Consider the following 12091-nt stretch of genomic DNA (forward strand, 5'->3'; position numbering starts at 1 on the left):
GATTGGTTGACCGCGACGCAACCAATCACAAGCCGTGACGTCACGGGAGGCTGGACACGCGCCCTTTTTAAAATGAGCGCGTTTCCAGCCTCCCGTGACGTCACGGCTTGTGATTGGTTAATGGCGGCCATGTTGCCGGGACGCGGACCAATCACAGCAAGCCGTGACGTATTTTCGTCACGGCTTGCTGTGATTGGTCCGCGGCCCGGCAACATGGCCGCCCTGACCAATCACAAGCCGGGACTTCGCGTAACCATGTAAAAGCGGGAATTTTAAACAAACAACGCTGCCGGTTCCTGCGCTGAGGTCCCGGCTGCGTCGGACAGGTGAGTATAGCGATATTTTTTATTTTAATTCTCTATTTTACACATTTTAACATTAATGTTGTTCCGATACCCGATACCCGATACCACAAGAGTATCGGAATCCCGGTATCGGAATTCCGATACAGCAAGTATCGGCCGATACCCGATACTTGCAGCATCGGAATGCTCAACACTAGTGCTGATATAAAGAAGAGATGAGGAAATGTTATGTATTAAGGCTGGTTTCACACTTGAGTTTTTGTCTGCAGCGTTTTTTGCACAAAAAACGCATGCGTTTTTTCCCCCTATATTTAACATTGAAAACGCATGCGTTTTTTTGTACGCGTTTGGTCGCGTTTTCAAACGCATGCGTTTTTTTTCTGCATGCGTTCTTTTTCAAAAATGCAACCTGTAGTATTTTTTTGCGCGTTTTTTTTGCCGCGAAAAAACGCATGCGTTTTTTCGCGGCAAAAAAATGCATTGCTGTCTATGTAAACGCATGCGTTTTTAAGCACATGCGTTTGTTTGCGTTAAAAACGCATGTGTTTTTATAGAAAAAACCCAGAAAACAGACTGAAAAGCCACCCACCACCATCAAGGTGATAAAGGGATCCAAACCCTAACCCTAAGGGTATGTTTCCACGGTCAGGAAACGCTGCTTTTTTGACGCTGCGCAGAGCTGCAGCGTCAAACAAGCAGCGTCCAGATGTTCCAGCATAGTGGAGGGGATTTTATGAAATCCCGTCTCCACTATGCGTGGAAACCCGCACGCGGTGGCCCTGCGACTACGGACATGCTGCGCGTCTTTTCAGATCGCAGCATGTCCGTTCACCTTGCGGGGACGCAAGGCATATCACAGGGCGCTATGGGAGAGAGCGATCATCCCGGATGTGAAGAGTTAACACATCCGGCATGATCGCGTCCCAGAAAGGGGGCGGGGCTTAGCGCCGAGCGGCTTCGCCGCTGCGGCGATACCGCCGGCCATCCTGACAGTGGAAACATACCCTAACTCTACCCCTAACCTCACCCCTAACCGTTTAATGAACATTTTCTGACAGTCATAGTGCCACGTATTTAAGTGCCACGTATCACTTATTTCAGTGCCACGTATTTCAGTGCCAAGTATTTCAGTGCCACGTATTTCAGTGCCACGTACCACGTATTCAGTGCCACGTACCACGTATTCAGTGCCACGTACCACGTATTTCAGTGCCACGTACCACGTATTCAGTGCCACGTACCACGTATTCAGTGCCACGTACCACGTATTTCAGTGCCACGTACCACGTATTTCAGTGCCACGTATTTCAGTGCCACGTATCACGTATTGAGTGCCACGTATTTCAGTGCCACGTACCACGTATTCAGTGCCACGTACCACGTATTCAGTGCCACGTACCACGTATTTCAGTGCCACGTACCACGTATTTCAGTGCCACGTATTTCAGTGCCACGTATTCAGTGCCACGTATTTCAGTGCCACGTACCACGTATTCAGTGCCACGTACCACGTATTCAGTGCCACGTACCACGTATTTCAGTGCCACGTACCACGTATTTCAGTGCCACGTACCACGTATTTCAGTGCCACGTATTTCAGTGCCACATATCACGTATTCAGTGCCACGTATTTCAGTGCCACGTACCACGTATTCAGTGCCACATACCACGTATTCAGTGCCACGTACCACGTATTTCAGTGCCACGTACCACGTATTTCAGGGCCACGTATTTCAGTGCCACGTATCACGTATTTCAGTGCCACGTATTTCAGTGCCACGTATTTCAGTGCCACGTATTTCAGTGCCACGTATTTCAGTGCCACGTATTTCAGTTACGTTTAGGGGATAGGGGTAGGGTTAGGGTTAGGGTGACCAGGACATTCTTCTAATAAAAAGCTACCCCTAACCCTAACCCTAGCTAATTCTACTATTAGTGGATTTTCTAGTTGATTTTTTCATGGGGGGAAAAAAAAACAAAAAACGCATGCGTCTAAAAAGCGCGGCATTTTGCCGCGATTACATGCGTTTTTTCACCACATGCGTTTTTTCAAAAACGCATGCAGATCAAAACGCAAGTGTGAAACCAGCCTAACTCTTTTATGTGCTATCATTATCTGTGTTAAAGGGATAATCATTCAAAGTTTGAAAATTGCGAATTTTTTAAATTTTTTGTCAAAGTTCTGAAATGTTTATAAATAAATACAAAAGATGTCTTCTTAAATGTACCACTATCATAAAGTACAATGTCTCACTAAAAACAGTCTCAAAATCACTGAGATATGTTGAAGCATTCCAGAGTTATTGTCATAAAAAGTGACCCATGTCAGATTTAAACAAGTTAGCCTGGTCACTAATAGGTTAAGATCATTGCTGCGTGTGGGAAGGGAAACATCAATGACTCTGAATACATATTGTACCCAGTGCCCTTGTTGCTAAATTTTCTGTAACATGCGTGCTCTCATAGAGATAAATGATTGTTATTTTTTCTTCTTTCACATATCAAATACGTACCATGTTTTATGGATTATAAGACGCAATCCAAATTTTGGGGAGGAAAATAGGAAAAACTCATCTTTTGCTCATCTATAGCAGCACTTTGTACGGCTTGTAAGAATAATACATAAAATGTCTGCCTGAAATATCTTCTTACTGTTGTTAGATAGATAGGTAATGTAAGCGTGTATACAGTATAATACAGGCTTTTTATGTGTAAAAAAAATCAAAATGATCAAGTTTTCCTTTTTCTTTCCTGTCTGTTTTCACGTATATCTAGCATCTAACACCATTGGTAAGTACCATACATAAAATACCAGTATGAAATACTTTCTTACTGAAGTTACAATTAGTCATTTATGCAAAATATATACTGTATATTGCTAATTTAAATAAATAAATGCAGCATTTTTCTTTTTCTTTCTTGTCTAATATATCCAGGAATACCCACCACTACCCCCTTTGAAAACCCTAGCTCAGGTATGACTAAGAAGGGTAAAAATTATTCCACTGCTCAATTTTACACCAACCCCTTTAATAAGTTACATACTGAGCACCCTAATATGTAATGGTCCATACAATCAGGAACACAAATGCTATATCAGGGCCTGCGGTGCCTCATACAGTACAGATACATCATTCATCCTGTAATAAATTTCATTTTGCTAATCTACAACAAAAGCCTTTTCTCTTTATTTTAGCATTTGATTGCCGGCTTAAACTGACGCAGCAATCAGGATATATATCCAGCTATTTGTACTATTCACAATTTTGTACCTGGACAATTGAGATCCCATATGGTCATGTTGAACTATACTTCAATTACTTATAGTAAGTAATTTTTGTGTGTGCCCTAACTTTCAGCTTTACAAACCCCACCCTTGCCTTACTATTACCCCTCTACCCAGCATGATGCTTTAAGATTCCACATATTGTTAATATTTTGCCATTCCTCTTTTTCTGAACAGTATGCGAACCAATGGAGGACTTTGTAATTCTGAATATGTGACGATATATGATGGAAATCCATGGAATGGACCTAAACTTAGGAGAATTTGCCATCCGACAAATGAGAGGTTTTACTCATCATCCAATGTCATGACCTTGGAATTTGTCAACTTGGACTTCAATGGACAGTTTTCTGCTTATTATCAATCATCCAGTCTATTTTCTACAGGTAATGTAAATAATAATAATAATAATAATACAGGTAATATGCAAAATTATATGTTGTCCAGTATTATGGATTTTTTTTTCTTAGTCATGAGTTGTTCTTAAAAAAGAGAAAATTGAGGCATATTCCCCTTTTTATCATCCATGTGGATCCCGCACAGGCCACTCTGGTCATGGCAGCTCAGATGACTGCATCATTTGAGGATCATAAATCCACTGAACGATGTGATTATCTGCAGCGGTCAAGTTGCTGAAACAGCATTGTTACTGGAACAGGATGTTTTTTCTAGATGACGTTCTATTTGAGTCACCTGATTGCTACACTACATCACAGGCGTAAGCTGTGACACCTGGATAACTCAGTATGCCTTCACTGTTATTATCTATCAAACCATGCTTAACCCCTTCACGACCTATGACCTATATATACATCATAGGGTGTGTCCCAGCATTTGATGTGGGCTCCGATGCTGAGCCGCATGTTTTCTGGCACATGACAGCTGATCTGACTAGTGGTCATGTGCCCCTAACTGCCGCGGGTGTAATCGTGATCCACCTATATCTGTTAAATGCTAAATGCTGCTGTCAATCTCTGGCAGGGGCATTTAACTCACAGAAACCGGATGTGCATCACTAGCTCCACCCATCTCCACCACTCCACCTATATGGGAGAAACAGGATAGAAACTGTGAGTAAGGATGAGGTCTCAGTGCCACACAATTAAAGATAAAAAAACATTTACTGGTGGCCAAACGTTTATGTGGTCCAGGACACAACATAAACAATATGAAAATTGTCACATTAAAAGGCAATTTTAAATCACAAAGTCCGTGTTGAGCAGTGACAGGCCCAAAACATCACTGCTCTAGAGGTCAACATACCACCACCAGTCAGTGTGTGCCAACCTTGTGAAGACATACAGAAAACGTTTGACCTCTGTCATTGCCAACAAAGGATATATAACAAAATATTGAGATGAACTTTTGTTAATGACCAAATACTTATTTTCCACCATATTTTGCAAAATAAATCTTGCCAAATCAGACAAGGTGATTTTCTGGATTTTTTTTCTCATTTTGACTCTCATAGTTGTGGTCTACCTATGATGTCAATTACAGGCCTCTCAAATCGTTTTAAGTGGGAGAACTTGCACAATTGGTGGCTGACTAAATACTTTTTTTCCCACTGTAATGTTTAAAAAAATAATTCTTTTTTAAAGTTCAGGACTAGGTACTGGAATTAGAAGGCAAGAAGACTCACATAAATATATAGATAGCAGCAAGGAATGTCTTGGCTGTATTATCAACAAATGATAATTATAAAACAGTCATTCTATATCCACGGATGTCATTATTAAACTTAGCCACAAGATGGCAATTTATGTCAAAAATCCAAAGTGCTTGTGCTTTTATGAACCATATAATGGATACAAATGTGGAATACAACTGATCCTAATATTTGAGTTTATGGTTTAAAGCCTTCCTACCAACAATATTTTGGCACCTTAATAAATATAAATAACTTATTATGCCTATGTATGCCGGAAGCTAAGTCTCAGGCAAAAAAACTGAAAGAAATGATATGATGGTGGATGGTTAATATACCTCTAGATCAGCCGCTATGTGCCGAGATACTGGAGCTTCCACCTCCGGCCCCGACATGCACGTTTCGCCCTGCTTCTTCAGGGGCATGCCGAGAATGTCATACACATTTTATAAGGGCAAGGCATTTGGAGTGCTTTGGATTTGCAACTTCCATTTTCCTGGCTAAAATTCAGCAAAGCTGGCGAGTTTTAACTTGTTCAACTCTAGTATGTACACATTTAATAAAATGCAATAACAAACATAAAAAGTCCCATTGCATTATGCTCAGAATGTACAACAGAAGTTTTATGAATAATTTACTGTATGTTATCATGGTCAATACCGTGTTTTACATATTTCAAAATAATACAGCTTTCCCTTTTCTTTTCTCTTGATTTTCATATATCTACAGCAGAATCTACGACTGTTGGTAAGTATAATACAGAAATTTCCACCTGAAATAACTCCTAATCTGTATTTTCAGAGATATAATTATACAACATATACAGTACAAAATCCCCCAAAATAGAGATGCCAAACAGGAATAAATGTAAAAGAGAAAACTAAATTTTACTGAAGTTAAATGTAAAATAAAAAGAGAATTAAAGTCCATGAATATATCAGACTGATGAAACTTACGTCAAATACCTTAGTTATATTGCAAATAAATAGGTAGGCACAAATATAAGAGTAAAAAAAAAATCTTTATTATAATCAACAAGCAGGTATGCAATGGCTGGAAACAGGCAGGCGTACATACAGTTAAATAAAGATGTAATAGCCATAATAAAAAACATTTATGCCAGTTGCAAACTAAAGATATATATTCAATAATATGCATTAAATAATAAATCACCATCAAAATTGTAATGTGATGTAATATTGGCTCATTTAATATGTAACCATCATGAAAAGACTAAGGAGATGTTAAATAGACATAAAGAAATGTATATATAGTCAACCTATAAAAGCTATGCAAGAACATGTACCAAATCAATTTATAGTGGGCAAGTAGCAGATGAAGACTGTGACTACCATGGGAAATAAAAATCTAGCAAAACCCATTCGCTCGAATATAGTCGTAAACACCTACAGCTATAATCAATTAGTGTGGGTATATCATTATGTTATATTATATAGAAGGTGTAAAGATACTTGGTGGAATGGATATTTTTGTCTCATTAAAACCCCTGTCTCCTCCTTCGAAAATATAAATAATGAAGAAGAAGTCACGGCTGCAGCTGGCCGCTCACTTCCTCTTGATTACTTACATGTCCGAAAGCGGGGACAGTGATGCCAGCACTGATTGGGCAGAGCGCTCATGTGACATAACCTCACATAACCACCGGGAAAGTGAGTCACAAAACCGCTGCAACGATAGGGGCACGGGAGGTCAGTGTACGTCTTTTATTTTAACGGGGGCAAATATTCAGAGTGGAAGGTGTTGGCCTAGAAGTGGACAACCCATTTAACAAAAAAAATGGTAAGAAATATAAAATGTCTCATGGAATTATGCTCAGAATGTATAGTATAAGTTTTTTTGCCTAATTTACCATAAGTTATATGATCAAAATTGCATTTTGAAAGCTTCAAAGTAATATAGTTTTCCTTTTTCTTTCCTCTTTATTTTCATGTTTCTGCAGCAGCAACTACACCTGTTGGTAAGTACAATACAGAAATTTCCACCTGAAATATCTTCTTATCATACTTACAATATAGACATATAATAAGCACAACGCACCAGCCCATTTCCTCTATCCACTGGATGGGCAACACTTCAATATTAATGACAACATACTGACCCCGGAGTTCTTAAACTCCTATTAGTCAAGAAGCGTTATTTAAATTTAGTAACAAAATTTCTTTATTAACATATAAAACATACACATTTAAAACAATGCCTCACAATCAAGAATAGACTCAAGACAGAGATCAGCGAAATATAAATGAAGTGTACCCAGGTAAACCTTAATTCATATTCAGTTATATACACAAATATCATTTCATGGGAAAAAGTGCGGTGAAAAGGGGAATAAAATTTGGTGTGAAAAAAATACACTATGCAGCGTTATTATCCTCCAATGAGCGCTTAGAGGAGTAAATTACTCCATCAAGCAATAGGACAAATGCCCAATTTAAGATTAGCATATACAATGTTTTGTGGACCCTAGTAGCCCCTTAACATATAGGTCATATACCAAATAAGCCCATAGTGAGCTAAAACGGGCAGGCTACCAGCCAGACACGCACAGCGACCTAGCCAGACCGAAAGGTTCCCAGCTGATCCACACCTGCACCTCCCATGTTGTGAACTGAAAGTGGTTAAAGAGAGTGGAAAACACGGGTGTAATCCCGGTTCCAAAACATATTACCTGAGCGCAGTCACTACAAGCACAGAATCCCAACCTCGTGGCACGCTGAAGCTCCGTCACCCCGACGCGCGTTTCACACCTGCTTCTTCCTGGGGGCGTGAGCGTGTCACCGCACTTTTTCCCATGAAATGATATTTGTGTATATAACTGAATATGAATTAAGGTTTACCTGGGTACACTTCATTTATATTTCGCTGATCTCTGTCTTGAGTCTATTCTTGATTGTGAGGCATTGTTTTAAATGTGTATGTTTTATATGTTAATAAAGAAATTTTGTTACTAAATTTAAATAACGCTTCTTGACTAATAGGAGTTTAAGAACTCCGGGGTCAGTATGTTGTCTTTACAATATAGACAGTATAGTATGTTTTCAATTATCAAAGTAACAACCTATTTCTTTCCTTTCTATTTTGATATATCATCAATTGTGTACTTACCATTGGAAAATATAAAACATAAAATATCAACTTGAAATGTCTTCTTACTGCAGATTCAATGAGAAACTTATGCAATATATATATATACAGTATATATATATATATATATATATATATGTAATATATAAAGCTGAATGTGTGTGTGTGTGTATGTGTGTATGTGTGTATGTCCGGGATTGGCATCTGCACCGTTGCAGCTACAGCCACAAAATTTTGCACAGTCACACGTCTGGACCCCGAGAGCGTCATAGGCTATGTTGTGAGGTGAAATTTTAACCCCGCACGTTCCAATTCACCAAACAATTTTGCCCCTATCTACATAATGGGGAAAATGTAAAAGGAAAAGTGTTGGAGGCAAATTGACAGCTGCCAGAGGTGAACAAGGGGGACTTAAAGAACAAGAGCGATGGCGCCAAAGAGTATATACCGTACAGTTGCTAAGTTGGGGCCCCGACATGGGATACTCACCACACACAGAGATATGAACACACACACAAAATGTGCCACACACTACCACGTGCTTGAACACATATATCACCCTCAGCACACATTTCACCACACATGCACCAACCTCGCCACATAAAACACAAAAGTCACCACTCAAAACTTGCCACGCGCAAACTTCGCCACATGCAAAACTCACCACATGCAAAACTAGGCTCACGCAAAACTAGCAGCACTTGCAAAACTCACCTCATGGAAAACTCGCCAGACGCAAAACTTGCACATGCAGAAAAATTACCACATGCACAAAAGTTGCCTCACACAAAACTTGCACATACTCAAAACGCACCACACATAAAACTCGACGCGCAAAACACACTAACCTGTCACATGCAACTCGACACACAAAAAGGTTCTACATGCATGTCGCCACACAAAACTCATCTCACAAAAGTTGCTACAAGCATTTTGCCACACAAAACTCATCTCACAAAAGTCGCTACATGCATGTCACCACACGCAACTCATGCAGGATAGCTGCGGAGACAACATCACGTGTTTCTCAACGCAAGCAGTGAATATCCAGACCTTTCCCCGGGAAGGAACAACCACGGGAAGGGCAGCATCCTATAAAGGAAAACATCCAATACAGGAAAACCACCTATGCCAAGCATGGTATCCATCCACAGACAGCTGTTTCGGGGTGTTTGCCCCTCATCAGTGTGGAGTAGGAATCTGGCTATTAGGAGCAGTGCCTAGTAAAAGGCTGTGAAGGAACAGATGATTGGCCTCGGGGAGACCAAAACATCCAACACCGCGGAGACACCATCACGTGTTTCTCAACGCAGTGATCCAGAACACTGCCCCCATCCCTTATGGGAAATATGCAAATGCATGCAGGATAGCTGCAGAGACACCATCACGTGTTTCTCAACGCAAGCAGTGAATAGCCAGACCTTTCCCCGGGAAGGAACAACCACGGGAAGGGCAGCATCCCATAAAGGAAAACATCCAATACAGGAAAACCACCTATGCCAAGCATGGTATCCATCCACAGACAGCTGTTTCGGGGTGTTTGCCCCTCATCAGTGTGGAGTAGGAATCTGGCTATTAGGAGCAGTGCCTAGTAAAAGGCTGTGAAGGAACAGATGATTGGCCTCGGGGAGACCAAAACATCCAACACCACAGAGACACCATCACGTGTGTTGTGGATTCTGTTTTTGGGCTCCCTCTGGTGGTTACAGCTGGTACTGGGTGACTTTGGTGGGTTGCGGTCTCTGGTTTCCACCTGTCCATCAGAGGCTGGGTGTTTTCTATTTAACCTGGCTTTCCTGTCATTCCCTTGCCGGCTATCAATGTATCAGTGTGTCTCTGTTACCTTTGCTACCTGCTCCTAGGCCTTCAAGACAAGCTAAGTCTGGATTTCCCTGTTTCATGTTTTGCTTTCATGTTTTTAGTCCAGCTTGCAGATATGTAATCCTCTGCTGCTGGTTGCTCTAGTGGGCTGAAATTACCACTCATGTACCATGAGTTGGCACATGAGTTCAAGTAATTTCAGGATGGTATTTTGAAGGGTTTTAAGCTGACCGCGCAGTTCACCTTTTGTATCCTCTGCTATCTAGCTTAAGCGGGCCTCATTTTGCTGAATCTGTTTTCATAACTACGTTTGTGCCTTCCTCTCATTTCACCGTCATTATATGTGGGGGGCTGCTATTTCTGTGGGAATATTTCTCTGGAGGCAAGATAGGTCTGTGATTCTTCTGATAGGGGAAGCTAGATCTCCGGCTGGCGCGAGACATCTAGAGTCCCCCCAGGAACGTTCCCCGGCTGCTGTTAGTTGAGTGTTGAGGTTCAGGATCGCGGTCAACTCAGGTTCCATCACCCTAGAGCTCGTCCTGTTTTTGCCCGTGTTATGTGTTTAATTCCCTGCCATTGGGATCATGACAGTATAGCCGGCCCACAAAGTGTTAATTGTTTGGGCTGAAGCAGGAGAAAAAGAAGTGTTGAAGGGAAATTTTTTTTTTTTTTCCCTTAGAGTTTTGCTGCCTAGCCCTTAATTGCTGTCTAGCTGCTTCTTACCTCCTCTTAACCCTTGAATGGCTCTGACCTTAGCTGTTTAACATGGATGTCCAGAGTTTGGCTTCCAGCCTGAATAATCTTGCTGCAAAAGTTCAAAACATACAGGATTTTGTTGTTCACACTCCTATGTCTGAACCTAGAATTGCTATTCCAGAGTTTTTTTCTGGAGATAGATCTACCATCCTGAATTTCAGGAACAATTGCAAATTGTTTCTTTCTTTGAAATCTCGCTCCTCTGGAGACCCTGCTCAGCAGGTCAGGATTGTGATATCTTTCCTGCGGGGCGACCCTCAGAATTGGGCATTTGCATTGGCACCAGGGGATCCTGCATTGCTCAGTGTGGATGCGTTTTTTCTGGCACTGGGATTGCTCTATGAGGAACCTAAGCTGGAGATTCAGGCTGAAAAGGCTTTATTAGCCCTCTCTCAGGGGCATGATGAAGCGGAAGTATATTGTTAAAAATTTCGGAAATGGTCGGTGCTTACTCAGTGGAATGAGTGCGCCCTGGCTGCAAACTTCAGAGATGGTCTTTCCGAGGCCATTAAGGATATTATGGTGGGGTTCCCTGCGCCTACAGGTCTGAATGAGTCTATGGCTATGGCCATTCAGATTGATCGGCGTTTACAGGAGCGCAAACCTGTGCACCAGTTGGCGGTGTCTTCTGAACAGGCACCTGAGACTATGCAATATGATAGAATTCAGTCCAGAAGTGAACGGCAAAATTATAGGCGGAAAAATGGATTGTGTTTTTATTGTGGTGATTCAGCTCATGTTATATCAGCATGCTCTAAACGCACAAAAAAGGTTGATAAATCTTTTGCCATTAGTACTCTGCAGTCTAAGTTCATTTTGTCTGTAACTCTGATTTGTTCACTGTCATCCATTTCCGTCGATGCCTATGTGGATTCGGGCGCTGCCCTGAGTCTTATGGATTGGTCATTTGCCAAACGCTGCGGTTTTAGTCTGGAGCCTCTGGAAGTTCCTATTCCTTTGAAGGGAATTGACTCTACACCATTGGCTATGAATAAACCGCAGTACTGGACACAAGTGACCATGCGCATGACTCCCGTTCATCAGGAGGTGATTCGCTTCCTTGTACTGTATAATTTACATGATGTACTAGTGCTTGGTCTGCCATGGTTACAAACTCATAATCCAGTCCTGGATTGGAAAACAATGTCTGTGTTAAGCTGGGGATGTCGG

At 41.3% G+C, this 12091-nt stretch overlaps 1 protein-coding gene and 1 long non-coding RNA gene across 2 annotated transcripts in view; both read left to right on the top strand.

Moving 5' to 3' along the window:
* Positions 1-3079: 3079 nt before the first annotated feature.
* On the top strand, positions 3080-3971 carry LOC143769764 (uncharacterized). The gene is made up of 4 exons (XR_013214477.1): positions 3080-3095; positions 3242-3280; positions 3502-3631; positions 3769-3971. It is a non-coding gene; the product is annotated as an uncharacterized LOC143769764 (long non-coding RNA).
* A 563-nt stretch (positions 3972-4534) lies between these two features.
* The window catches only part of LOC143769760 (scavenger receptor cysteine-rich domain-containing protein DMBT1-like), a 70261-nt gene continuing 62704 nt past the window's right edge, over positions 4535-12091 (top strand). The window contains exons 1-3 of the mRNA XM_077258608.1: positions 4535-4661; positions 5969-5986; positions 7200-7217. The gene's annotated coding sequence lies outside the window, so the exon portion shown is untranslated. The remainder of the gene's footprint in view (positions 4662-5968; positions 5987-7199; positions 7218-12091) is intronic.

The sequence above is a fragment of the Ranitomeya variabilis genome, chromosome 4 (assembly GCF_051348905.1).
Source record: "Ranitomeya variabilis isolate aRanVar5 chromosome 4, aRanVar5.hap1, whole genome shotgun sequence".
Lineage (NCBI taxonomy): Eukaryota > Metazoa > Chordata > Amphibia > Anura > Dendrobatidae > Ranitomeya > Ranitomeya variabilis.